Raw genomic sequence first — 27,245 nt, 5'->3', positions numbered from 1 at the left:
GATTGAGCGGGGATGCATCACACTGGCTAAAGGGTGTGCAGGAGATTGTGACGTAGATACTGATATTGAAGGCAGGAAATCCCCCATATCTTACATTATCACAGGCCTAAAAAAGAATTTGGAAGATATGCAGCAGAAAATTGATCAGCTGACCAAAGCTGTGACTGAAGGGGATGCCACACAAGTCAATCATTCTACTGTTAATATGCCTGATCATCCACCTAATGCTGGTCCAGTAGTAACTCCTCATATGGCTCTAGCTGCTGAACCTAAATTACCCCTGCCTGTAAAATTCACTGGTAATCGTTCAAAGTTCACTAATTTCATGAACGCTTACCTCATGTACTTTTATGGGAGACCTAAAGCTTCTGGGACTGAAACCCAACAGGTAGCATTCATTGGGCTTGATTCACAAAAGAGTGCTAACTTGTTAGCACGGCCGTTTTCGCGTGAATTTTCGCATTGCGCGCGATCGCAAATTTTCGCGCGAACCGATAACGTTTTTGCGTGCAAATGCGAATTTTACCGCGAAACCGATATCGTTTTCGATAACGCGTTTGCGAAAATGCAAAAATTCACGCAAAAAAGGCCGTGCTAACAGTTAGCACTCTTTTGTGAATCAAGCCCTTTGTCTCCTTAATTCAAGGAGATCCATAAGCTTGGGTCTTCAATGTGCCACAAGGCCACCCTGCCCTAATCTTAGTGGCAGAATGTGTTGTATTCAGGCCATGATAACGCTACTGAAGCAGCCCAAAAGATTAGGAATCCCCCCCCCCCCCAAGGAGAAAAAAAAACAGGCCATAAAGTGATTGCATAAAAGAGAATTTAACCAAGGGCTTTATCAGACTATCCACGTCCCCAGCTGGGGCAGGGTTTTACTTTGCTGAAAAAAAAGATAGTGGTCGACTCGTAGGCCTTGCATTGACTACAGGGGGTTAAACAAAATAACAATAAAAATTATCTCCTTCCTCTGATTGAAGATCTATTTAGTCGGGTTTTAGGGGCTCGAGTATTTTTCAAACTTGATTTGAGGGGAGCATATGATCTAATTTGCATAGAACAAGGGGATATAAGTGGAAAACTGTGTTTAACACACAAGACGGTCATTATGAATATCTGGTCATGCCTTTTGGTTTATGCAATGCTCTAGCTGTATTCTAGAAATTTGTTAATGATGTTTTTAGAGATTTCGACAGCAAGTTCATGGTAATTTAGCTTGATGACATTTTGGTGTATTCATCCTCTATCTATGAGCATCGTCTGCAAGTGAAGGCTGTGCTGCAGCGATTAAAGGGGGGAATCCGCTCTATGCCAAACCCAAAAAATGTATTTTTGAAGTCCAGCAAGTGTCCTATTTGGGTTAAGTGATCTCAAAGTCTGCAGCCAAGTTATCTGCAGTCCTTGACTGGCCGCAGTCTCAGGACCTGAAGTTTTTATGATTTAGGGGGTTCGACAATTACTACAAAAAAACCTTATTAAGGGATTTTCCACAAGGTTTTTTGGATCTCTCAAAAAAAAGCAACTGCTGATACAATTCAAGCTTCTCAGGACTTCAGGGATCTGAAGGAAGCCTTTTGTTCAGCGCCCGCTTTTATTCACCCTGATGTCAAATGTTCCTTTATCATTGAGGTTGATGCTTCTGAGCTTGGTGTGGGGCAGTTTTCTCTATGTACTTTGGTAACCTTCAGAGAAAATGTATGATATTGTTAACAGTGAACTTCTAGGGGTGAAGTGGGCCTTTGAATAATAGAGACACTGGCTGACGGGACCTTTGTATCTCATTACTGTATTTACTGCCCATACAAATCTTGACTATACTGAGAGTGCCAAGAAACTCTATCCCTGTCAGGCTTTGCGGGTCTTGTTTGTGTCTAGATTCAATTTTACTATTATGTACAAACTAGGGTCAAAGTTATTCATTAAAGTGAGTCTGTCATTAAAGTGTGTCTGAAGTGAAAAAAATAAAAAACAAGATACTTACCTAAGGAAATGGAAGGCTCTGGGTCCTATAGAGCCTTCCCGTTCCTCTCCTGGTTTTGTCATTTCTGCACTGGCACTCATGTTAGCAGTCTCCAACTGATGGGTCGAAGACTACTCTCTGCTGCTGCGGGGGAAGCTTCGGAAGTTTTTGGGAGACCGAGTGCTCACTCACGCATGCGCAGTATGGAGCGCCCCAACTTCGGGAGCACTCGGGCTCTTGAAGACATTGTGAAGCTCCCCCTGCAGAGGCAGAGGGCAGTCTCTGACCCATCGGTTGGAGACTGCTATCGGGGGAGCCAGCACAGGAACGACAAAACCAGGAGAGGAACAGGAAGGCTCTATAGGACCCAGGGCCTTCCCCCTCCTTAGGTTAGTATCAGCTTTTTTTATTTTTTCACTTCAGACTCCCTTTAAAATAAATACTGTTTATCAGGTTTTCTTAGACATTTTGGAGACATTACACAGCTTTAGACAAGCAATTAATTAACCAAAAACTGAATAAGTACAAACATTGTCTCTGAATCAATTATGAGCAGAGAAGCTATGTTAATGGTGTTCACACACAGAGCAAATTTAAAGATGACTGAAGTATTCCGTTCAATAGACCATCTATTGCAACTTTTTGAACACTTGAATTGGAGTTGACTATGAATACAGAACTGTGGTTGGACATTTCTGATTCTTTTTTAATAGTGAAGATTGGTGAAGAGTGTTTGGTATAAATTTGTTTACGTACTTAAAATATAAACCAAAACATGATTTCTTACATAATATTATTTAATTATAGTATATATTTAAAGGACCACTGTAGTGAAGATGATTCTTCAGCATGATTAATTCTGCATGTAATGTTTGGGCTTTTTTAATACGAGGTGACAGGTGACAAGCATGAATACTGACAGTGGTATTGTTTTCGGTTATCACTACTATTGATTATGTTTTTTTTAGAACAACTTCCCTACTACAGGTTATGTAGGTGTATTTTGACATTTGGCCACTAGATGTCCCCACACTTTATTCCTGTGCACTGTGAACAGTACACATTAGATGTGCATATCTACACCCCGATCCGCAAGTGAAGTTTAAAGGGGTGTAGATATGCAGAGATTCAGAAGTGGTTAAAGGCCGCTGTTTGGAGAAATTAGGATGTTTGCTTATGTACAATTTTAGCCAATATATACATGTTTTAGAAAACTAAGAAAACAGAATAAAATTTATCAGGTATAACTTACCCAAAATGAAAATATGTGTCTGTGTAAAATTCTACAAGGAGGAATCCCTCTGATTGAAACCAGGAATTTTTTTGCCAAGCATACCAAGTGCTGTTATCCAGTGGTGTAATACCATGGTCATATTCCCAATACATGGAGCAGTAATCAAAGCACCACATATAAACATTGCCTGGATATCCATCAGCAGCAGCAACTTTGTATTTAAATTCAACCTAGAAAACATTGAAGTTATTTATTTTTGAAAAAAGGGACCAATGAGGTAAGGACTGGATTTAAATGCTAGGCCCTTATAGGTAGAACAACTCCCATCCCATCTCTTCAACTCTGACCATGGGCATTGCTAAGATCCTGAAAGATCCGGGTACTCTGAGATGGAAGATGGGTGTGGCCATGACAGTATGTGGGTGGGGTCAACTGTAATGTAACAGTATAACTCAAAGGCAGTGGGCCCGAGTTTCCACCCAAAACACAGTTGGGTAAAGGGATAATTAAATAAGTGCAAGAACTAAAACATAACATATTCAAAACCAGGTTAAGATGACATTAAGTATAGGTCTTACCATCAGTAAGATGCCACACAATTAGTTTAGATTTGTATTCTCAATTGCACAAAGACAACGCGTTTATATTACCCTTATGCGGCTCGCGCAGTATAACATTACTGCTATGGCGGCCAGAGGCGTAGCTATGGGTAGGCAAGGGGGGACACATGTCCCCGGGCGCAGCACTGTAAGGGGGCTCAGCAGAGCTGTCACACCCCACATGCATGATAGGCACGTGGGAGTGCCCAAGGTGCCTCTGCTTCTCTGCCTCCCTCTGTAGAGGAGTACAGAAGCATTAGCAGCAGTAGAAAAAGCTGGGCACACCTGGCTATCTATAGGGGGGCACACATGGCTATCTATAGGGGGCACACCTGGCTTTTTAAATGGGGGATGGGGGTGCATCTGGAAATTTAAAGGGGGGCACATCTGGCTATCTGAACAAGGGAAGGGGGCACATTTGGCTATCTAAATGGGGGGAAGGGGGCACATATCGCTATATTTTGGGGGGATGGGGGTACATCTGGCTATCTAAACAGCATTTGTAAATTTGTCTCCACCCATGACCATGTCCCCATTATGCTGCATGGCCACACACATTTTGTCCAAGTAGGGGGGGCGCAAAAACTGTCTATGTCCCCAGGTGCTGAAAACCCTAGCTACACCTCTGATGGCGGCACCTAGTTTGGTTGTTCCGCACTGCCATGTGCCAAAAACACCTGCTTTGTGTTAAAAAAAACTCCTACAGGAAGTGAGCCCATCCCTAAAAAACAAAGAGGAAGATGTCAATATTCCAGACAAAAAATCTGTTGGGGGGGGAGAAGATAAATACAATAAAAAAAATCAATAGATCAGGTTCAAATTCCAAGGTGCATTTAAACCATCGAGCAGATGGGTACCTAAGCAGAAAATGGAAGCCGTTTCACAAACAAGCAATTTCTAATATGCGTAAATCGCCCCCCATAAATTTGATGTGTAATTCTCTCCACACCTAAACGGGATTTCCTTTAGGGCTTCCCCCGTCGCCATGGCGAAGACCGGAGTGACGTCATCGACGTCGTAAGGTCACTGGGACTCCCGATCCACCCCAAAGCGCAGCCTGGCGGCGATCGGCCAGGCTGCGCACGGGGTCTGTGGAGGGGGGCCTCTTTCGCGTCCGGTAGCGGCGGATCGGTGGCAAGCGGCAGCGATCGGGGCAAACACGCAGCTAGCAAAGTGCTAGCTGCATGTTTGAAAAAAAAGATTATCAAAATCAGCCCAGCGGGGCCTGAGCAGTGCCCTCTAGCGTCTCTTGACGAGCTCAGCTCGTCCAGAACGCTAGGGAGGTTAATCATGAAAGATTGCATGTCTCATTCATGTGTGAAAAAAAATGTTTGGAGACGTTCGACATATTGTCGCTGGTGGTTTTAAGCGATCTTCTGTAGTGCTCGGAAATTCAGACCCGCAGGGGCCTAGTTGTGTAGCCCTTGTACTACACTCGACATGACGTGCAGGAGACACAAACAACATATTGAGAATTACAGTTAACATACTGTCATATAGGAAAACTTTTTTTCAAACTTTAAGACGTACTTGGTCTTCCCATGTCGTGTACAGCACAATAGCGGCACATCGAGGCCCCACATCTATAAGGCCCCAATGTGGCAAGCCAAGTCAGACATATCTGATGTGAAGAAAAAAAGAGATTAGATGACAGCATGGAACCAAGAGACTAGGTGACAGCATGGAACCAAGAGAAGGCCCCTGTCTGGAGGCATACCTGCAACCGCCCTCCAACACCTGATGCACTTTGTCATCAGAGAACAGTATCAGGAGTGAATTTTTTATAATTTTTTTCTACATGCTGGTCAAATCTTTAGAGTGGGCAATATGTCTCGCTCTAGTAAGCATCCACTCTGGGAACCGGAGGGCCACCCTATTATGCGTCTTAGGCAAATAGTGAAAAACCAGAAAAAATGAATCACGAACCTTCAAAAAGTTTGCCATATATGAGAGAACTCCCACAGCCTCTCCAATGGAGAGGAGATCCTCAAGCAAATCCCTGAAAGTCGCTGTAGGGTCACTGGAAAATACCAAATAGGGATCCTTATTATTAAGTTGCCCAAGGGTCTCTGAACAATAATCTTTTCTCCCAAGAACAATTATTGACCCTCCCTTGTCCAAGAATTAAATGTTGCTCCACAGAGCAATCCTTGCATCGAGAATTCGCCATTTTGGATCAGAAGTTGTCATGGAGGGGTTATCTTAAGTTGATGTTTACTTGAGCAAGGAATATGACCAACATCTGTTACGTCAGGGAATACAGCAATACGTCACCTCATATGCTCCCGTATTCAGTGGTGTAACTAAGGAGCTTGGGGCCCCATTGGGAGTTTTAAATTGGGCCCCAAGCACTTTATTGATATAGAGCCCCAAAACCTACCAAGGACAGCTGCAGTGTCAGTGAGGTGTAATCAGAGTAAGAAAACAGCTTGTTAAAGGGAACCTAAACTGAACAGGATATACATTTTTCCTTTTAAAATAATACCAGTTGCTTGACTCTCCTGCTGATCCTGTGTCTCTAATACTTTTAGCCACAGCCCCTCAACAGGCATGCAGATCAGGTGCTCTGACTGAAGTCAGACTGGATTAGCTGCATGCTTGTTTCAGGTGTGTGATTCATCCACTAGATTCATCCACTATTGCAGGCAAAGATCAGCAGGATAGTCAGGCAACTAGTATTGTTTAAAAGGAAACATCCATATCCCTCTAAGTTAAGGTTCCCTTTCAGGATTACCACTATTCAATGCACAAATAGAGGTTTTAATTATCAGCATAGCCCCAATAAAAATCTATTAAGATGGATGAAGGTGGATCCCTAGTGGGCCCGTCTAGCCCAAGGGCCCCGGTGCGGTCGCAACCTTTGCATCCCCTATTGCTACGCCACTGCCCATATTTGTCGCCAATTTAAGTAGAGAATATAATAATATAAGAAAAATTATTATTCAGTTCACCACTGCGAGATCTTACAGATGTGGGGCCTCGACGTGCCGATATTGTGCTGTACATGTCATGGGAAGTACGTCTTACCATTTGAATAAAAGTAATTCTAAATACGTTGTTTTTGTTGTGTCCTGCACGCCATGTCGAGTGCAGGACGTGGGCTGCACAAGTAGGCTCCTGAGGGTCAAAATATCCAAGCACTACAGAAGATCGCTTACAACCAGCAACAACCACAGAGAATGTCTCCAAACATTTCTTTTTCACACATGGAGGAGAGATGTGATCTTTCACGTTCAAGGGTATGGAGAAGATTAATTGTCAAATGTGTGTGTGTGTGGGGGGGGGGGATTTGTATCACAATCACAAATTGCTTGTCTGTGAAGTGGCTTGGATATTCCACATGGTACCCGTATGCCCGATAGTTTAAATGTGCGCTGGGATTTGAACATGATGTATTGATTTTTATGATTGTATTTATCTTTCTTCCCTCCTTCCTCACAAATTCTTCTGTCTGGTATGTTAACATCTTCCCCTTTCCCGTTTAGGGATGGGCTCACTTCCTGTGGGAGGAGTTTTTACTTGTGTACATATACCTTGTTTGTTCATACCTGCGTAGGCTATGAGTAAGGGCACATAATTGTCTGAAACGCTTCAGCCATTTTGTCTGTCCTGTTTTGCTTATAAATAAAAGTGGAGGCTTTTTGGAGCCATTGGAGAGTTGCAGATTTATTCTAACAGTCTGTTTATGTTACCTCTGGAAGAGTTTTTTTCCTGCACGTCCAGGGTATGTACAGGGACAGGGGTTGGAACTGCCGGGGCCCTAGGCCAGGCACTGGGAAGCTTACAGACAGTTGCGGATTGGCCCAGAGGGAAAGGGGGAGATTTCCCCCCAGGCCGCCACCTGCACATTTAATCAGAGTGGATGGGGGAGCTCTTGTCATTACAGCTGCTGTCTGGCGCTTGTTTCCAGTTCTGTGGCCGCTCAATTATCTGGCTTAAGCCCCACCCCCACAGTGAGCATTCTATACCTACAGCTGTTCCATGTGGTGCTGTTGAAGTCTAGATCATTTGCTCCTGCTCCTCCCCTGCTCCTCCTATCTCTTGTAAGTTACCAATGCCTTCCCTGAATATGCTCCTGGAAGTACACAGGGCACTGCTTGGCGTGTAGAGACCTTTCCAGAAGGGCCCTGGATGCACCAGAGTTCTCCTACCAAGCAAAAGAGGCCGAAAATGAAAGGAGGATAAGGTATTAGTGTGTGTGTGTGTGTGTGTACTGTGTGTGTGTACTGTGTGTGTGTGTAAGAGTCTGGGTGTATTTGTGTGTGTGTGTGTGTGTGTGTGTGTACTGTGTGTGTGTACTGTGTGTGTGTGTAAGAGTCTGGGTGTATTTGTGTGTGAGTTTGTGTGTGTTTCTGTGTGTGAGTTTGTGTGTGTTTCTGTGTATGAGTCTGTGTGTGATTGTCTGTGTGTGTTTGTGTGTGTGGGTCAGTGTGTATTTGTGTGTAAGTCTGTGTGTGTGTGTGTGTGTTTGTGTGTGTCTGTGTGTGTGTTTCCCAAAAAATGTGTAAATCATTTTATGGCCAGCTGCCTCCAGGTTCACACTATGTTTTTTGTTAATTAGAGGTTAGGGTCTCTTCCTTGAGGCTACCTCAACGCGGTGGAAGAGTCTAGTATGGAACACTGCACGCAAACTGTTTTTGGAAGCCAACATCCTTAATTTGTTGCATCTGTTTTGAATGCAAGTTGTGTAACCTGCCTATATTTAGGCTCTGCACATCCATATAGCTAGTCAATCAGATGCAGTCTGCCTTGAGAAGCGCTGCCACCTCCTCCCGCTGTATGGAGATGTAAGTTTACTTATGGCTAGCTGCATCCATGTGCTATTTCAGTTTCCATTCTGTTTTAATCTGAATTTAGGATTTAGTGCACAGTTTTCATCTGTTTTGAATACAAGGGGCTCGATTCACAATAGGGTGCTAACTCGGTTAGCACGCCTAAAAGCTTTGGGCATGCTTAACTAGGGTGCTAAGCAGTTAGTACGTCCAACACTTTTATTGATCACGCGCAAAGTTTAGCCGTCGCACCGGGTGCCCCTAAAATGTCGCAGAAGGTTTTCTGGGCAGCTGTAATCTCCCCCCTGCATTTGCCTTAGACTACACCTAACACAAACTCACCACCGCTACACCTATCACTAGCCTTCCTACTACCACTATTATTATTATTATTATTATTTATATAGCGCCGACATATTACGCAGCGCTGTACAGTGTGTATATATACCTTGTCACTAACTGTCCCTCAAAGGAGCTCACAATCTAATCCCTACCATTGCCATATGTCTATATTATGTAGTGTAAGTAGTGTAGTGTAAGTCTAGGGCCAATTTTTTTTTTTTTAGGGGGAGCCAATTAACTTATCTGTATGTTTTTGGAATGTGGGAGGAAACCGGAGTGCCCGGAGGAAACCCACGCAGACACGGAGAGAACATACAAACTCTTTGCAGATAGTGCCCTGGCTGGGATTCGAACCAGGGACCCAGTGCTGCAAGGCAAGAGAGCTAACCACTACGCCACCGTGCTGCCCATACGCCACCGTGCTGCCCATACCACTACACCTAACAATAACCTCATTGCTACTACACCTAACATTAACCTTCCTACTCCTACACCTTGCACTAACCTTCCTACTACGGCTACATCTAACTCTAATCCTCCTACTACCGATACACCTAACACTAACCTTACTGCCACTACAACTAAAATTAACCTTCCTACTACCAGAGGCGTAGCAATAATGGATGTAGAGGTTGTGACCGCACTGGGCCCCTGGACCAGAGGGGCCCATTAGGGGCCCTCCTTCAACCAATTCATTAGCTTTGTATTGGTGCTATGTTGGTAACGAATACCTATACAGTATATGTGATTGCATAGTGGTAATCTTTAACTGTTTCCTCACCCTAAATACACCTCTCTGACACTGCAGCTGTCCTTGGTAGGTTTTGGGGCTCCATATCAATAGAGTGCATGGGGCCCCATGTAAAACTTGAACCGGGGCCCCAAGCTCCTTAGTTACGCCACTGCTTACTGCTGAATGTACTGCTGCTGTACACTATAAACATTTGCACAAAAGAAAGATATGCATTTGAGCTGAAGTATGCATTTGGGCTGAAGTTGCCATGAAAGGGCTTCTAGGTTGTGTTTTCCCCCCAGGCCAAAAGGTCCCAGTCCTCCCCAGCCTACAGAGAGCGGCACCGGCACCATGGTAATGAACCATGAAAGCTGAGATGGGGCAGAGCTGCCGCCGCCAGTGGCCAGGCACTGGGCAGCCAACAGAAAGCGGTGCCAGTGCCATGGTAATGGGCGCCAGCACTGTGTGAGATCCGGGGCACCAGGATGTGCACTTCTTACCCTGACATCAAGCCATGGATCCCACCACCTAACAACGCACTTGAGGCCTCTTGCACACTACATGCGATTCCGATTTTTTTTTTATACGATCTGGATCTGATTTTTGATTCCAATTAAAAATCGTAGCAGCATGCAGTACTTTTTTTTAATCGGAATAAAAAATGGGATCATATAAAAAAATCGGAATTGCATTTAGTGTGCAAGGGACCTGATTCTGACCCTGAATCTAAAATAAGCCACACACTGTATTATGCTTTTTTCATGTCATCACACCTGCCCTTTACAATGAACACAGTTACAATGTAGTGATATTTAGCCTAAGCTATGGTGTCACATAGCCTTCTGCTCCAGAGCACTCGGGGAGATCAGCTTGCTTTTCTGCTCACCACAACAGAGTGGGGGAAAAAACATCCCACGATAATGCACCTTGCCAGCAGGAAATGCTGGCATCACTGATAATCACTGCAAATCAGGGTGAGGTAAGATTTTACATGTGTAAACAATTTTTAAATAATTGATAAACTAATATTGTAAAATATAAACTATTTTTTTCATTAAGTTATTATTCAGTTACGATCCTACCCACAAGACTGCAACTTAGGCAGGGTCTGATGCATGTAAACTAGAGGTAGCTGTTGTCTTGTAATATCTCCTTGTAGAAATAAAATCAGTAATACAATAGGCTTGATTCACTAAGACAAATAGCACGCCTTATCAAAGTTAGCATGCCTTAGCGAGCGATACGAACCCGCAGGGGCTCAGGGCAGGACATGTAGAGCTCTCGTCATTGCCAATTACCAGGCATAAGTTCGCAGTGCTACTCTGATAAGGTGTGTTAACGTTGATAAGGCTTGCTAGCTTTGATAAGGCATGCTATTTGTCTTAGTGAATCAAGCCCATTGTGTTTGCATGGTTGATTGAGGACTAAGATCTTAATGCACAGGTATCCTTTAACCCACCAAACTTCATATCCTACCGTATAAATGCCTTCAAGAGTAGTCTGTAATGGGCGGAATGACAGTGTTCCACCTACATACTCCCATCCAGACACAGCTGTACAAGCATAAGTGCTTAGGATTAACATCCAAATATTCCCCATCTTTGTGGTCGCTCGGAGTATGAGACTGGAGACGGCCAGTGGTGACCATTTATACATCAGCACAAGGAAGTTCAAAGTTTGTTTCTCAATACAAGAGAATGTGATTTGCAGTTATAAATGTATGCATTCCATATATTCTTCAAGCATAGCACGACATATACAGGATAACATGAGGGAAGTAGATTTTATTTCATCTCAGTGAAATACAATAAATCATTTTAGTTTAACCACTTCACCTCTGAGGGTCCTTTCACACTGGTGCAGTGCGTCATTTTTGCACAACCTACTGCTGGGGCAATGAAAGTCTATGGGGGAGTTCACATTGCCTGCGCTGTAGAGCGTTGCACCGGAAGTATCCTATCTAATGCAAGCTGGTCAACTCAGGTGCAGCCTGTATTTAGAAGCGCTACCAATATCTTCTGACTTATGGCTAGCTGCATCCATGTGTATGAGTTTGCATTTAATTTATTTAGATTAGGGTTTAGAGCACAGTTTTGCATCTGATTTGTATTTAAGGTGCATATTTAAAGAGATCCCGATGTGGGTTTGTGAAATCATATTAGGACACAGAGGCACGTTCTGTATACAATGACCTGCCTCTGTGTCCTTTCAGTGTGCCTCCAGACCCCCCATGGGCTTTGCTGTCCCCATTATAAAAAGCTTCAGGCTAGCGACACGCAGATTGTTGCTAGCCTGTTATTTACCTCATGCTGCCACTCACCGCCGCTCCCCCGCCTACTGTATAGCACGGCTCCCCGCCTGTGTCCCTTCCCTTTGAATGCATGTTGTATAATCTGCCCGTGTTTTGGGCTCTGCATATCTATGCAGTGGGTCAACTCGGGTGTAGAGTGCATTTGGAAGCGCTGCCAATATCTTCTGTTGTACAAAAATGAGCAACTCTTGTCCTACCTTAAAGTGTAACAGAGACGGCTGTACGTAAAGATTTTATACTCACCTGAAGCTTCCTCCAGCTCTATAAGCACGTGTGAGTCCCTCACCATCTTCCCGTGGTCTGCTGTTCAGCCGCAATCAGCCCTGGTAACTGGTTCAGTTGCATCAGTTGGGGTCTTCTGCATATGCGCATGCACAGAAGAGCCCCGACTGACGTGGCTGAACCAGTTACTGGGGCTGATTGTGGGTGAACGGCAAACCGCAGCAGGATGGCGAGGGACTCACACGTGCTTATGGAGCTGGAGGAAGCTCCAGGTGAGTATAAAATCTTTACTTACAGCTGTCTCTGGTTCTCTTTAAGCCTTGTACACACCTTCAAATTTTATTGGCCAATGATTGGCTAATATTACCACCTCCTGTTGTCTGAGGGTCAGCAGACTTTGAACATTATGAGCAGATTGTGTAGGTAAACTTTCATACTACATGGAGGTGATAAAATTGGTCAGTATTTGGCCAATCAAAATTGAAGGTGTGTACCAGGCTTAAGTGTACCTGTAGGGGAAAAAAGTGCCCAAACAGGGTACTCATCTCGGGGGGGGGGGGAATCCTCTGGATCCTAGAGAGACTTCCCCTGTCCTCTTCCACCTGCCTGTTACAGTGCTAGGACTCCTGAAAAACCGCTTGTCGACAGCTTGTGCATGTGCAGAAATATCAGCCACTACTTTGTAATGTACTGCAGACCAGGGGCGCCTCTAGCCAATTTGTCACTCCAGGCGAGAAAACCTGTGACCCCCCCCCCCCCCTGTGGTGCCCCCCGCCCCACGACGCCAACCTTCATTACCGCCCCCCACCCCACCATATATACAGACACACACTAATTCTATACGTTGTATTGATAAAGTTCCACATTTTAAAGGAGTTATCAGGCTTCTAGATGTAATATAAGGGCTACTTACTCGGGGCTTCATCCAGCCCCAAGCTCCCAGCATGTTCCTCGCCGCAGCTCTGCATGCAGCCGTTCGCCTCCTCTGTTTCCTGGTCAGCGGTGATGACGTGTACTGCGCCTGCGTGAGCGGCGCTGTCAATCACCGATACGTGGACCGGAGCATACTGCGCAGGCGCAGAACTACTACCACCTGCGCAGTCCGCTCCGGTCCACGTGGCGGTGATTGACAGCGCCGCTCGCACAAGCGCAGTACAGGCCAACCTCCAGGTCGGCCTGACATCACCGCGGACTGGGAAACAGAGGAGGCGAACGGCTGCGGGCAGAGCTGCGGCGAGGAACATGCTGGGAGCTTGGGGCTGGATGAAGCCCCCGGGTAAGTAGCCCTTATTTTACATCTAGAAGCCTGATAACTAGGGATGAGCGTAATGACCTAATTACGAATTTCCGAAATTTCGCGAAATTACTACAATTACGATTTTAGCAGTAATCGAAATTTCGTAATTTTCGCAAATTACGCAAATTTTCGTAATTACGATTACGAAATTTAGTATTTTAAAGTTTGCAAAGGTTTCTATCCCTCTAGATGCCTAAAATGAATAACCAACCAACCCTCCTCCCTCCCCCTCTCTCTCTCTCTCTCTCTCTCTCTCTCTCTCTCTCTCTCTCTCTCTCTCTCTCTCTCTCTCTCTCTCTCTCTCTCTCTCTCTCTCTCTCTCTCTCCAGAGATTTGTAGTATTTCAAAACCATACTCACATTCATGACATGTCCAGGGATCAAACCCAGGCCAACCACATGGAAGACAGCTATGCTCACCACCATACCACCAAACACACACTAAATAGACTGCTAACCTAAATCTTACTTGTAGACAGTCATATGAGACACATGCTGGGTGCAGGGCTTTGTGATTGGACCATGCGATAGAGTGAGGTGCAAAAATGATATCATGCCTAGCAGAGGATGGTTTCACAGTGCTAAATGCTAGGCTGGCTGTGGTGCAATTGGTTAGTGTGTCTGGCTGGTAACAGCAAGGTTACAGGTTCAATTCCATCCAGGCATGTCTTTTCCTTTTGCGTTCAACAGTTGTCCAAACAGAGCCAACAGAGCCCCAGATAGCCATGTAGAGTTAGGTCACAGCTAGCCTGGCTGTGGTGCAATTGGTTAGTGTGTCTGGCTGGTAACAGCAAGGTTACAGGTTCGATTCCATCCAGGCATGTCTTTTCCTTTTGCGTTCAACAGTTGTCCAAACAGAGCCAACAGAGCCCCAGATAGCCATGTAGAGTTAGGTCACAGCTAGCCTGGCTGTGGTGCAATTGGTTAGTGTGTCTGGCTGGTAACAGCAAGGTTACAGGTTTGATTCCATCCAGGCATGTCTTTTCCTTTTGCGTGCGCGCGCTGCGCCATTGAACCCCATGGGGTATTTTGCGTGCGTAAAACTTTACGCATGCAAAACTTTGTGCTCGGTGTTTGGACAACTGTTGAACTCAAAAGGAAAAGACATGCCTGGATGGAATCGAACCTGTAACCTTGCTGTTGCCAGCCAGACGCACTAACCAATTGCACCACAGCCAGCCTAGCATTTAGCATTGTGAAACCATCCTCTGCTAGGCATGATTTCATTTTTGCACCTCACTCTATCGCATGGTCCATGGTCCAATCACAAAGCCCTGCACCCAGCATGTGTCTCATATGACTGTCTACAAGTAAGATTTAGGTTAGCAGTCTATTTAGTGTGTGTTTGGTGGTATGGTGGTGAGCATAGCTGTCTTCCATGTGGTTGGCCTGGGTTTGATCCCTGGACATGTCATGAATGTGAGTATGGTTTTGAAATACTACAGATCTCTGGAGAGAGAGAGAGGGAGGAGGAGGAGGAGGAGGAGGAGGAGGAGGAGGGCTGGCTGTGCTATTCATTTTAGGCATCTAGAGGGATAGAAACCCTTACAAACCTGAAAAAGTAAAATTTCGGTTGGAGACACGAAATTCGTCATTACGGGAGTGAAATTTCGATTACGAAATTGTAAATTACGATTTGAAAATTAATTACGAAATTACGAATTTGGGTCGTAATGTTAAATTTCGCATTCGTAATTAAAGCAGTTCGAAATTTCGAAAATTTCGGCTCATCTCTACTGATAACTCCTTTAAGGGGGTTTTATAACTGGTTCTGAATAGGATAAAGTGGACCTGAACGCACAGGACAGAAAGAAACAAAATCGAAAAAGAAATCCATGCACCCTGTATGTATTTGAGTTTAGCCCCCATCATTTGTGTCTATCACAAGGTGCAATTTGGTCCCCTGGGTCACCTGACTGCCATGGCAGATAAGCTCATTTGAAAGCACAGGCTGTTAACAGTATATGTCTGCTTTCATCAGGGAGTAGAAACTGCAGATTTATAAATAGGACTTGTATCAGCTGCTGCTGCTGGCTGCTGCAACTAGATGTTTATGCTGTCTGTTATGCTTTGTGTATTTTACATGTAAGAGAGGATGATCAGAGGCTCAGAGCTGCAACTTCGTAAGACAGGCAGCCATCAGTGAGTCTAGGCTAGCAAGGATGCGGCTTACCTCTCACTAGAATCCAAGCCGTTTGCTTGCCTGACTCCTGGCTGGGTCACAGGTGTTTGAGGGGCCAGGGGGAACCAGGATGCTGCGTACACAAGCAGCGCCAGGGGGGGCTTAGCAGGAGGGCAATTGGCATCCGGCGGCGGTGGCGAGTCACGCTTGCGGGGGGCGGAGTTAGAGGCAGCGCCGCGCATGAGGTAATCAGAGTACCCGTGCTGCTGCTGCTATGAAGAGGGGGCCGGCCAGGCTAGAGGAGGAGGAAAAAGGGTGGGACTGGGAGCTGCCTAGCGTTATGCCTATTGGCTGGGCCGCTGGGGGCGTGTATAGAGGCGGCAGCAGCGGCGGAGCACATTCCTCATGTAAACAAGCCACAGGCTCCACGTTTTCACAGACGGTGACTGACTGTAGCTGTGTAGTAGCGGCGATTCCCCCCCCCCCGCGGCGGTGCTCCCCCCCATCTTGCCGCTCCAAGCCGTTGCCTGGATTGCCTCACGCTAGGAGCGCCCCTGCTGCAGACGATATCAGTGCTATACAGATACATATTAGAAGTTAGAATGAGACAATGTTATTTTTTTTTATTTTTTTAGGGGGGAGGACGGTGTGAGAGAGATGATGAGACAGGAGAGTGGGAGAAAAAGATAAAGAGGAAAGAGAGACAGGGGCAAGTGAAGCAGGGATGAGCAGAAACTACGCCAGTGCGAATTTACGCATCGTGGTTCGCATCTACGCATCGTAGTTCGTAGGTGAAGTTTCAAAACTACGCTTACGAATTTGCGATTGCATGCTTACAAATGTACGCATTGGAAAAGGGGAATGTACGCATAGAAGAGTTCCTGGTATAAGCATTTACAGAGTAATTAATGCGTAACATTTTCTGCATATGGGCATAAGCATCTGCATACACTACGCTTCGCACTATGCGCAATTGCGTATTTTAACGTGTAGTCTATGAAATGCATACGAAGCGAATATTTGATTTCGAAGCTGTAGTTTGGCGTAATTGCGTAAAACTACGCGTAGTTCCAGCGTAGCCAAGTTAGCTAACTATGACCATCCCTGAAGTGAATCCTTCTGCACGGTCCCACCTTCCTTTTTTACTAGCATACAGCAGGGGAACAGGGTTGTGCTCATACCTGGCTCTGTGCTCTGTCAAGTTCCCCAGAGCTGCTCCATGCTTTGTACACATGTTGCTGCTCCATCCAAAGTCAACTATAGCCAGGAAAGAAAGCATGGTGCTGTGAGCTGCAGGGTGCCTGCAGACAGTCTGGCATCTCAACTTGTGCCTGTCCCCAGACACTGCACCGGCCCTAATCTGAGGGGGGATTTTAGGCACCAGTATTCTCCCCCTAAACTTTATTTACATGTGTGGCTGAAGTTTAGTTTGAAAGTTCACAAATCTTTTCTGTAGGTAACCATTTTGACTATATAAAGAAAGGCATGCCTAGCTGATATCGTATGTCTCGTAACTTCAGAATACAGGTTTATGTTTTCAACCTGTGCAGGTAAATTGTCATACAAGAATATGAAACGTACTCAGACCTGAGAAATAGGGAAGCGAATGACATTTTCACAAGGAAACACGCAAAACATTATATTTTATCAGTGTTTTCATTAGACTGATTTATGTAACAAGTGATAAAACCATAACCTTTATCAGTGTTGTTTAGTAAATGACTGTGTGGTTACAGAAAAATACACACACAGGGCGCTGTGTAAAGATTATTTAGAAGGGATAGCAGCAATAATACGGGACTGATAGCATTACATGCTGTACATCGCTGCCAGGTATGTTTCTTGACCTTAAGGCTGCTTTCACAGTGAGACGTTACAGGCGCACGTTAGTGCAGCCTGTAACGCAGCCCACCGCACAGTAATGAAAAATCAATGGGCTGTTCACAGTGCCCACGTTGCGTTACATTGTAACGCTGCTTTCTAAATAGATAAGCCCAAGGTTACTGTCTAGTTTAGTTTACTGACAGCAATATCCTATGCGGAATATGTATTTATCAATGGGGACTAGGATCAACGATCCAAGGCATTATAAACATTTTTTAACCAAAAGAGAAAGAGTAGTCCCCTAAAGGTCACTAAATAATGTGACATTCAAGCCAGAGTAGTGCAAAAAATGAACAGGTTCCTTTATTTAAACAACGTCATGATTAAAAACAATTAAAAACACAGTGATCCCCAGGCCTCATACCATCCATATATCCTCTGTATGATAATACAATATAATATTAAATCCACTCAGAAAAAATGAAAATAAGTCCCTGGATTGTCGGTACTCCAAGCAAGGAGTAAGAGTATGCTGATGAAAGATCCTGCCACTGAGGTCAGTGGCAGAAAATGTACTGTTAGCAAAAAGCTTGGTGCTACCGACAAAACAGGGAATCAAACACACAGACACTTGATATTCATGATGGCTGGCTGAGCAAGTGCAAAATGCAAGTAAAAGAAATGTAAATGGTACAATATAGAGAATATTCATGGTACACTATAAAGAACTCCATAGCATATAAGTGCATATGCAATAAATATGTGCAAAAATATTTTTTAATAAGGTGCAGTTAAATGTCCAAACAGGACTCAAAAAAGTGACCAACGAGCGTATATGCAGAGGTGAAATAGGGTGATGAACCAGCCATGTGAAAGAGAGCAAAGCCCAATGATACTAACAGTGAAAGAGAGAAGATGCAGAGGAAATCGAGTGTATGAAGCAAATGCCAGCGTGAGGTAAAGAAATAGTAGAAGCGTCCTGTGAGATGATGAAAATGATGTGGCATCTGAGTAGAGCTTACCCTGTGGGAGGAAAAAGATGGGGCCGTGGGGATCCAGATCCTACCGGTTGCGCCAGAAGCTACCTCAGGGATATTTACTACTTCCTGATCGCTGCTTAAATACTAAACTTCCGCTATGTACGCGGCCGCGTCATTGGCGTGACCAGGCGCGCCGTCACTATAGCGAAACATTGTAACGCTGCGCCACAAGACAACGTACTGCATGCAGTACTTTATACGCGGCTGAGCCGCGTTAGACTGCTTGCACATGCTCAGTAATGTTGGGGAGGAGCGGAGAGCGGCCAGGCACATGGCTAATTAATATTCACTGCACGGTGTGACGTGCAGTGTTTACTTCCTGGAGTGGCCGCTCTGTGCGGCGATTGGCCGGGCGGGACCACGTGATGCCGCATGCGTCCAAGAGTACGCATCATGGATGCCAGAGTGAGCTGCACAATGCGGCTCACTCTGACGTCCACATCCAGCACCACCAGGCGTTGCGTTAGGGGCACGTTATGCGATCATAACGTCCCCTAAAACGCAACGTCCTGGTGTGGAAGTAGCCTAAAGGAACACCACAAATCTAGTTCTAAAACATCAATTAAAAAGGGATGTTTAAATATTTATTTTATCAATATTGTGAAAAAGATCTCCAGGATAAGTGGGTTTAAATTGATTGGTCCATTTCAAACTGCATATATTTGCATAAATTTTCATCAACTCAGAAGAATTTGCATCTCATTGATGATCCCTAAGGTGCGTACACACATGCGACTATAGTCGTTTGAAACGATCGTTCCCCGATCATTTCAAACGACAATCGTTTGAAAAAAAGCAGCCAACGACCATGAAGTCTAACGACGGACGAGCTAGATCGTTCAAAACGAATGATCTAGCTTGGCGGATTTTTCCCAACGACGATCGTTTGCAAAAGTAGTACATCGTTGGAAACGATCGTTCGTACTAGGCTTGACATGCGCATTTCACTATTTCTCCATTGAACTTTACATTTTTATGCGCAAGCGCGTTGCTTTATGTGATGTAACGTTCGTTTTAACGATCAGATCGTTACACACCTTTTACAACTAACTTTACTTAGGTCGTTCTTTCTTCAATTAAAAGTTCGTTCGTCGTTCATAACGAACGATCGTTGTCGCATGTGTGTACGTAGCACTATTCCAGGAGTTTCAACCAAAAGATGTAAGAACCCCCCACCCATATTAACAATTCTACTGCAATCTATTTGCAAGCACCTTACATGTTATCTGCTGTTAGCAAGTAGGAATTTAATGGGAAAAACCTAGGAGTACAGCTATTGTCTCGAATATGACCCTTTAAACAAACACAAATATGTATATTATATCTATAAAATAAAATTGATTTAGATATATAAAACATCCACAGACCAAACTAAACATATAAAAGAGAAGAAAATGTTACATAAAAAACAATATAACAGCAACAATGAAGAGGTCAAGTTTATGTTCCCAGTGAACTAACTTGTCTCCTTCTGAGTACCTACGTGACTACCTGCTGTGGGTGATGATGGGACGGGATGAACAGTTTGGTCAGGTCACAAACTACTATTCGGTCTAATGAATCTGCATTGCAAACTTTGATATACAGTATACTACACAACAGGCATTAAAACACAAGCTTGAACTAGGGCTTTAAACATGCACACGGTACATAGCTTGTTTCTGTTCTTTGTTGTCTCACATAGAAAGCAAATATGTGGCAGATGACTGTGGCTTGGTCAGATTCAAAGGTATTAAAGAATACCTGGATGGAAAAAGGTCCTGCTTTTGGGCACCCTCCTCATTGACTCTCTCATGACTTTAATGTTCTGCTCTTCTCTCTGACTACTGCTCTGTTGGATCCTACTTCAGTGAATGTTGGGGAACGCACCTCATCATCATCTAAAACTACCACCTCCTCCTTCCCCTCAAAGGACTCATCCTGATTAGCGATAGTAAGTGGCCTCTCTGTTCATGCATGTGTCAGGTCCTCTATGACTTGCAAGGTGAGGAGAAGACGAAGCAGCTGCAGTGCTGTGAAAGTGAACAGGGTGAGGCAGCTGTTTTTTTCCGCTGGGCCTTATAGTTCCTTCAATGCGATGGACCCTCAAGTGGCTGGATAGTGTATGCCTCTGACACAGACAACCTGGGTTAGAATCTCTGCGCTTCCTGTTCAGTCAGCACCTATTCAGTAAGAAGTCCTTGGGCTAGACTCCCTAACACTGCCACTGCCTACTGAGCGTGCCCTTGTGGCTGCAGCTCAAGTGCTTTGAGTCTCCCAGACGAAAAGTGCAATATAATTGTTATTTGTCTTGTCTCATATGGTGTATAATGCAAATGTTGCATAGGTGTTTAATAGTTCTTTCCCATCTAACGTACTGTTGACAAATCATGCAGATGACAATGGTTTGGTCATAAGATAAGGTAAAAAAAAAAATTCCCAAAGAGCATAGGTCCCTCAGAAGCCTGAGAAATACAGCAATGAAATGTGTAGTACAGGCCAGCTTCGCAGCTGGCCAGGTGGTACGCGCCGATCATTCTTCCTTCTCTAGCACACGGTGCCGGCACCCGTTGCCATGGCACCGGCGCCGTTCTCCACAGCCTGCCCGCGCTCCCTCTCTGTCAGACCTACAGATCAGCATGGGACCCGAGCGGCACACAGTTACAGTGCACTCCAGATGCAGAGTGACGTCACTTCCCGGGAATGCCTCTTCTGCGCTCCACGGCGCGGGCCATGTGGTCCGGCCGACGTCATCAGGATGGTACTGCGCAGGCACAGAAGATGCCGACCTGGAAACCGACCTGGCGAGGTCGGCTTCTGCAGTGGAGAAGACCAGGAGCCTCCAGAGCTGCGGTGAGGGCACAGGACGGCTGCCACGGGCTGGAGGAAGCCCCAGGTAAGTGGATCTTTTTTTATTTCCTTAGACACTTACTTTGATTACAAGACAATTTGTTAGTTTGTTTTGCAACCAGCAATTATATTATTTTACAATGTGCCTCCTCAAGCGCTTTATACATAATAATTGATATGGACCACCACCAAAACCTGCTTAGGACATCCACAGTGTCAGAGAGGCATAAGCTGGGGAGGAGAACAGTCTATTAACCTCCTTGGCGGTAACCCCGTGTGTGACACGGGGTAAGCCGCCGGAGGGTGGCGCTCAGGCCCTGCTGGGCCGATTTACATAATTTTTTTTTTCAAACATGCAGCTAGCACTTTGCTAGCTGCGTGTTTGGTCTGATTGCCGTCGCCCGCCGCCGATGCGCCGCTACCCGCCGCGGAAACAGGCCCCCCCCCCGCATACCCCTTGGCCAGGCTGCGCCATGGGGTGGATCGGGATTCCCTGTCACTCCGTTCGTCGCCATGGCGACGGGGGAAGCCCTCAAGGAAATCCCGTTCAGAATGGGATTTCCTTATGGGCAAGCGGCGCCGGCGGCGATCGGAGGGGACGGGCGGACGCCGCAGGGAGGGGGGGAAGCATGTAGCTAGCGCTAGGCTAGCTACATGCTAAAAAAAAAAAGAAATGAAAAAAAACCCTCCCGCCAGGGGGGTTAATGGTTACAACTAATCAAAGCACATATAGAGGTGATCATTACCAGCCTAATACCAATAAAGAGCTACTAAAGCGGTTAAAGGAGGGCCCCTCCGGTCCGGAGCTCGGTGAGGTCACTACCTCTGCATCCCCTATTGCTACACCACTGAGAGCAGCTCACTTCCAGGTGAACAGCAACTAAAATCATTGCTACAGATTACTGGCACTAGCTTGGTTAAAAAACACGTATAAAAGTTAATAAATCCATCAATATGTAACATTGATGCCCATGTGTGTACTTTCCCATTTTGTGTTTTACAATAGATTAGATAAGGGTTTGTTTTGTAAGGTAATTATTATGTTTGGATCCCCTTGTGACCTTCATAAACCATAAAATGAAATGTATCACTCTGAATAGCAGTTACAGCTGGCGCAGTAAATCTTGTATGAGAAGCTTGCTCTGGGTAATGCCATAGATAAGGGATGAAAGCTGTACAAATACAACACCAATACAGGCAGAAGCTTCATCTCAGTGCTGCTAGTCTGAGCAGGTGGAGCAACATGAATTCCTGCATGCTTGAAGTGCTGGTCATCTGCCTTATCTCAGGTAAGAGCTACCTCCACCACAACCCCCTGACAGCTTCAAGGGAACCTGAAGTAAGAGGCATATGGAGGCTGCCAACTTCATTCCTTTATAAAAATAAATAAATCCCGGTTGCCCGGCTGTCATGCAGAGCTTTTAGTTTTAGAAGAGTGATACACCTGGAACAAGCATGCAGCCAGTGGAGTCAAAGCATCTGATCTCCATGCTCATTCTGGGACAGTGACTTGAAGTATTAGAGGACTTGTACTCATTAGTGATGATCGATTTGTAATCAGCTAATTACGATTACGCGTACATTTTCGCATTGCCCCTATTTGTAATTACGATTTGTAATTTCAGTTGATTTCATGTAATCATTCATAATTTCGTGTAAATTTTCACGTAATGTTCGCAAAATTTCATGCCGACTTGCGACTTTAGCGGTGATTAGCAAAAGAAAAATGTTTTTTTAAATTAGAAAAATGACACTTTAAAAACCATTTTCTTTGTATTTTTAAAATCGATTTTCTCAAAAACTTCAAGGTCATTTTAAAAATTATTTTTTTTTTACTTTTACCAACTATTCTCCTTAACCACTTAACGACTGCCCACTGCACAGGGGCGGCCGGACGGTCCTTGTACGGGCATGGGCGGAGCGATCGCGTCATCCGTGACGCGATCCTCCGCCGGGGATCGATGGCCGGGGACTTAGACTTCAGCCCCCAGCCAATTAGCAGCGCCGGCGGGCGGAGGAAATCCGGAATCGAGCGAAATTAAGTGTATAAAGCACTTTGCTAGGTAAACAAAGTGCTTTATACACGCTTCCTCCTCGCCTTGTGGTCTCATTGTTCCAGAGACCACCAGCGAGGAGGAAGCAGTAGTAAGTATACACCACACATTTTTTTTTTTGCCCACAGCCCCCCTGATCTCCCACCCCAGCCATCAGACCCCCCCCCCCCCCTGCCCACTCCCCAGAACACTGTTTGCACCCAATCACCCCCCTAATCACCCATCAATCACTCCCTGTCACTACTATCTGTAAACGCTAATCTTTTTTTATGCCCTAAACTGCCCCCTGCTCCCTCCTGATCACCCCCCAGCCCTCAGATTCTCCCCAGACCCCCCCCCCCCCGTGTACTGTATGCCTCTATCCCCCCTGTAATAACCCACTGATCACATGTCAATCACCTGTTAATCACCCATCAATCACCCCCTGTCACTGCCACCCATCAATCAGCCCCTAACCTGCCCCTTGCGGGCAATCTGATCACCCACCCACACCAATAGATCGCCCGCAGATCCGACGTCAGATCACCTCCCAAGTGCATTGTTTACATCTGTTCTCTACCCTAAACACCCACTAATTACCCATCAATCACCTATCAATCACCCCCTATCACCAACTGTCACTGTTACCCATCAGATCAGACCCTAATCTGCCCCTTGCGGGCACCCAATCACCCGCCTACACGCTCAGATTGCCCTCAGACCCCCCCTTATCAATTCGCCAGTGCATTATTTACATTTGTTCTTCCCTGTAATAACCCACTGATCACCTGTCAATCACCTGTCAATCACCCATCAATCACCCCCTGTCACTGCCACCCATCAATCACCCCCTGTCACTGCCACCCATCAATCAGCCCCTAACCTGCCCCATGCGGGCAATCTGATCACCCACCCACACCAATAGATCGCCCGCAGATCCGACGTCAGATCACCTCCCAAGTGCATTGTTTACATCTGTTCTCTACCCTAAACACCCACTAATTACCCATCAATCACCCCCTGTCACTGCTATTCATCAGATTAGACCCCTATCTGCCCCTAGGGCACCCAATCACCCGCTCACACCCTCAGAACGCCCTCAGACCCCAGCCCTGATCACCTCGCCAGTGCATTGCTTGCATCTATTCCCCCCTCTAATCACACCTTGAGACACCCATCAATCACCTCCTGTCACCCCCTAGCACACCTACCCATCAGATCAGGCCCTAATTTGCCCCGTGTGGGCTCCTGATCACTCAGCCAAACCCTCAGATCCCCCTCAGACCCCCTTCCGATCACCTCCCCAGTGCATTGATTGCATCTATTTTCCCCTCTAACCACCCCCTGAGACACCCATCAATCACCTCCTGTCACCCCCCTAGCACTCCTATCCATCAGATCAGGCCCAATACAACCTGTCATCTAAAAGGCCACCCTGCTTATGACCGGTTCCACAAAATTCGCCCCCTCATAGACCACCTGTCATCAAAATTTGCAGATGCTTATACCCCTGAACAATCATTTTGAGACATTTGGTTTCCAGACTACTCACGGTTTTGGGCCCGTAAAATGCCAGGGCGGTATAGGAACCCCACAAGTGACCCCATTTTAGAAAAAAAACACCCCAAGGTATTCTGTTAGGTGTATGACGAGTTCATAGAAGATTTTATTTTTTTGTCAAAAGTTAGCGGAAATTGATTTTTATTGTTTTTTTTCCACAAGGTGTCATTTTTCACTGACTTGTGACAAAAAATAAAATCTTCTATGAACTCGCCATACACCTAACGGAATATCTTGGAGTGTCTTCTTTCTAAAATGGGGTCACTTGTGGGGTTCCTATACTGCCCAGGCATTTTAGGGGCCCTAAACCGTGAGGAGTAGTCTAGAAAACAAATGCCTCAAAATGACCTGTGAATAGGATGTTGGGCCCCTTAGCGCACCTAGGCTGCAAAAAAGTGTCACACATGTGATATCACCGTACTCAGGAGAAGTAGTATAATGTGTTTTGGGGTGTGTTTTTACACATGCCCATGCTGGGTGGGAGAAATCTCTCTGTAAATGGACAATTGTGTGTAAAAAAAATCAAACAATGGTCATTTACAGAGATATTTCTCCCACCCAGCATGGGTATGTGTAAAAATACACCCCAAAACACATTATACTACTTCTCCTGAGTACGGCAATACTACATGTGTGGCACTTTTTTGCAGCCTAACTGCGCTAAGGGGCCCAAAGTCCAATGAGCACCTTTAGGCTTTACAGGGGTACTTACAATTAGGCACACCCAAAATGCCAGGACAGTGAACACACCCCACAAATTACCCCATTTTGGAAAGTAGACACTTCAAGGTATTCAGAGAGGAGCATAGTGAGTCCGTGGCAGATTTCATTTTTTTTTGTCACAAGTTAGCAGAAATGGAAACTTTTTTTTTGTTGTTGTCACAAACTGTCATTTTCCGCTAACTTGTGACAAAAAATAATATCTTCTATGAACTCACTATGCCTCTCAGTGAATACTTTGGGATGTCTTCTTTCCATAATGGGGTCATTTGGGGGGTATTTATACTATCCTGGAATTCTAGCCCCTCATGAAACATGACAGGTGGTCAGAAAAGTCAGAGATGCTTGAAAATGGGAAAATTCACTTTTTGCACCATAGTTTGTAAACGCTATAACTTTTACCCAAACCAATAAATATAGGCTGAATGGGGTTTTTTTTTAATCAAAAACATGTTTGTCCACATTTTTTGTGCTGCATGTATACAGAAATTTTACTTTATTTGAAAAATGTCAGCACAGAAAGTTAAAAAAATCATTTTTTTGACAAAATTAATGTCCTTTGTGATGAATATAATTAAAAAAGTAAAAATCGCAGCAGCAATCAAATAGCACCAAAAGAAAGCTTTTTTAGTGACAAGAAAAGGAGCCAAAAATTCATTTAGGTGGTAGGTTGTATGAGCGAGCAATAAACCGTGAAAGCTGCAGTGATCTGAATGGAAAAAAAGGGTCTGGTCCTTAAGGGGGGTATAGCCTACGGTCCTCAAGTGGTTAAAGAGACAATGAAGTCAAAAAAAAAATTATGATATAATTTGTATGTGTAGTACAGCCAAGATATAAAACATTAGCAGAGACATAAGTCTAATATTGTTTCCAGTACAGGAAGAGTTAAGAAACTCCAGTCTATGCAAAAGAGCCATTGAGCTACACCACTTTCAAAGTCGCAGAGAGCTCTGTCTTCTGAAGCTTGTTATCTCAACTGTCACTGTATTTTCTTTTTCTCTCCAGAGGACAGTTCAAAAGTTCACTGGCCGGCTCTGTAAAATCATTTAGAATGCTGAGTAATGTAAACTGCAAATATTAGAGAATGATGCAATGTTGTAAAAAAACACTGTATAACTGAAAATAAAAATATGAGACTATTTTCTTTGCTACTAATATTCTAGTAATTATCCTTCCTACACATTTTTTTTTGCTTCAGTGTCTCTTTAACATATGTAGCACTTTTGGTGGCAATAACATGTATGGCAGCTTTGCTATTAACCACTTGAGGACTGCAGGGCTAAACCCCCCTAGTGACCAGGCCATTTTAGCAAAATTGGCCACTGCAGCTTTAAGGCCAAGCTTCAGGGCCGCACAACTCAGCACACAAGTGATTCCCCCCCCCCCCCCCCTTTTCTCCCCACCAACAGAACTCTCTGTTGGTGGGGTCTGATCGCTCCCCCCATATTTTTTTTTTTTAAATAAATATTATTGTTTGTTTTTTGTTTGTTTTTTAAAACCCCTGTTACTTAAAATTTCTTCCCTCCCTCCCTCCCTCCTCACAGCCAGCCAATTATGGCGATCGGCTGTCATAGGCTTCTGCCTATGAGAGCTGATCGCTCTCTTGTCCCCCAGGGGGACAGCCGTGTCACACGGCTGTCCCCAGTGC

At 45.0% G+C, this 27,245-nt stretch overlaps 1 protein-coding gene across 1 annotated transcript in view; it reads right to left on the bottom strand.

Annotated features, from left to right (window-relative positions):
* The window catches only part of LOC137539076 (ZP domain-containing protein-like), a 50,435-nt gene extending 47,173 nt beyond the window's left edge, over positions 1-3,262 (bottom strand). Inside the window, exon 1 of the mRNA XM_068261549.1 lies at positions 3,213-3,262. The gene's annotated coding sequence lies outside the window, so the exon portion shown is untranslated. The remainder of the gene's footprint in view (positions 1-3,212) is intronic.
* Between the last annotated feature and the right edge of the window lie 23,983 nt (positions 3,263-27,245).

This window comes from Hyperolius riggenbachi, chromosome 11 (assembly GCF_040937935.1).
Source record: "Hyperolius riggenbachi isolate aHypRig1 chromosome 11, aHypRig1.pri, whole genome shotgun sequence".
NCBI lineage: Eukaryota > Metazoa > Chordata > Amphibia > Anura > Hyperoliidae > Hyperolius > Hyperolius riggenbachi.
This window is presented reverse-complemented; position numbering and strand designations above follow the sequence as displayed.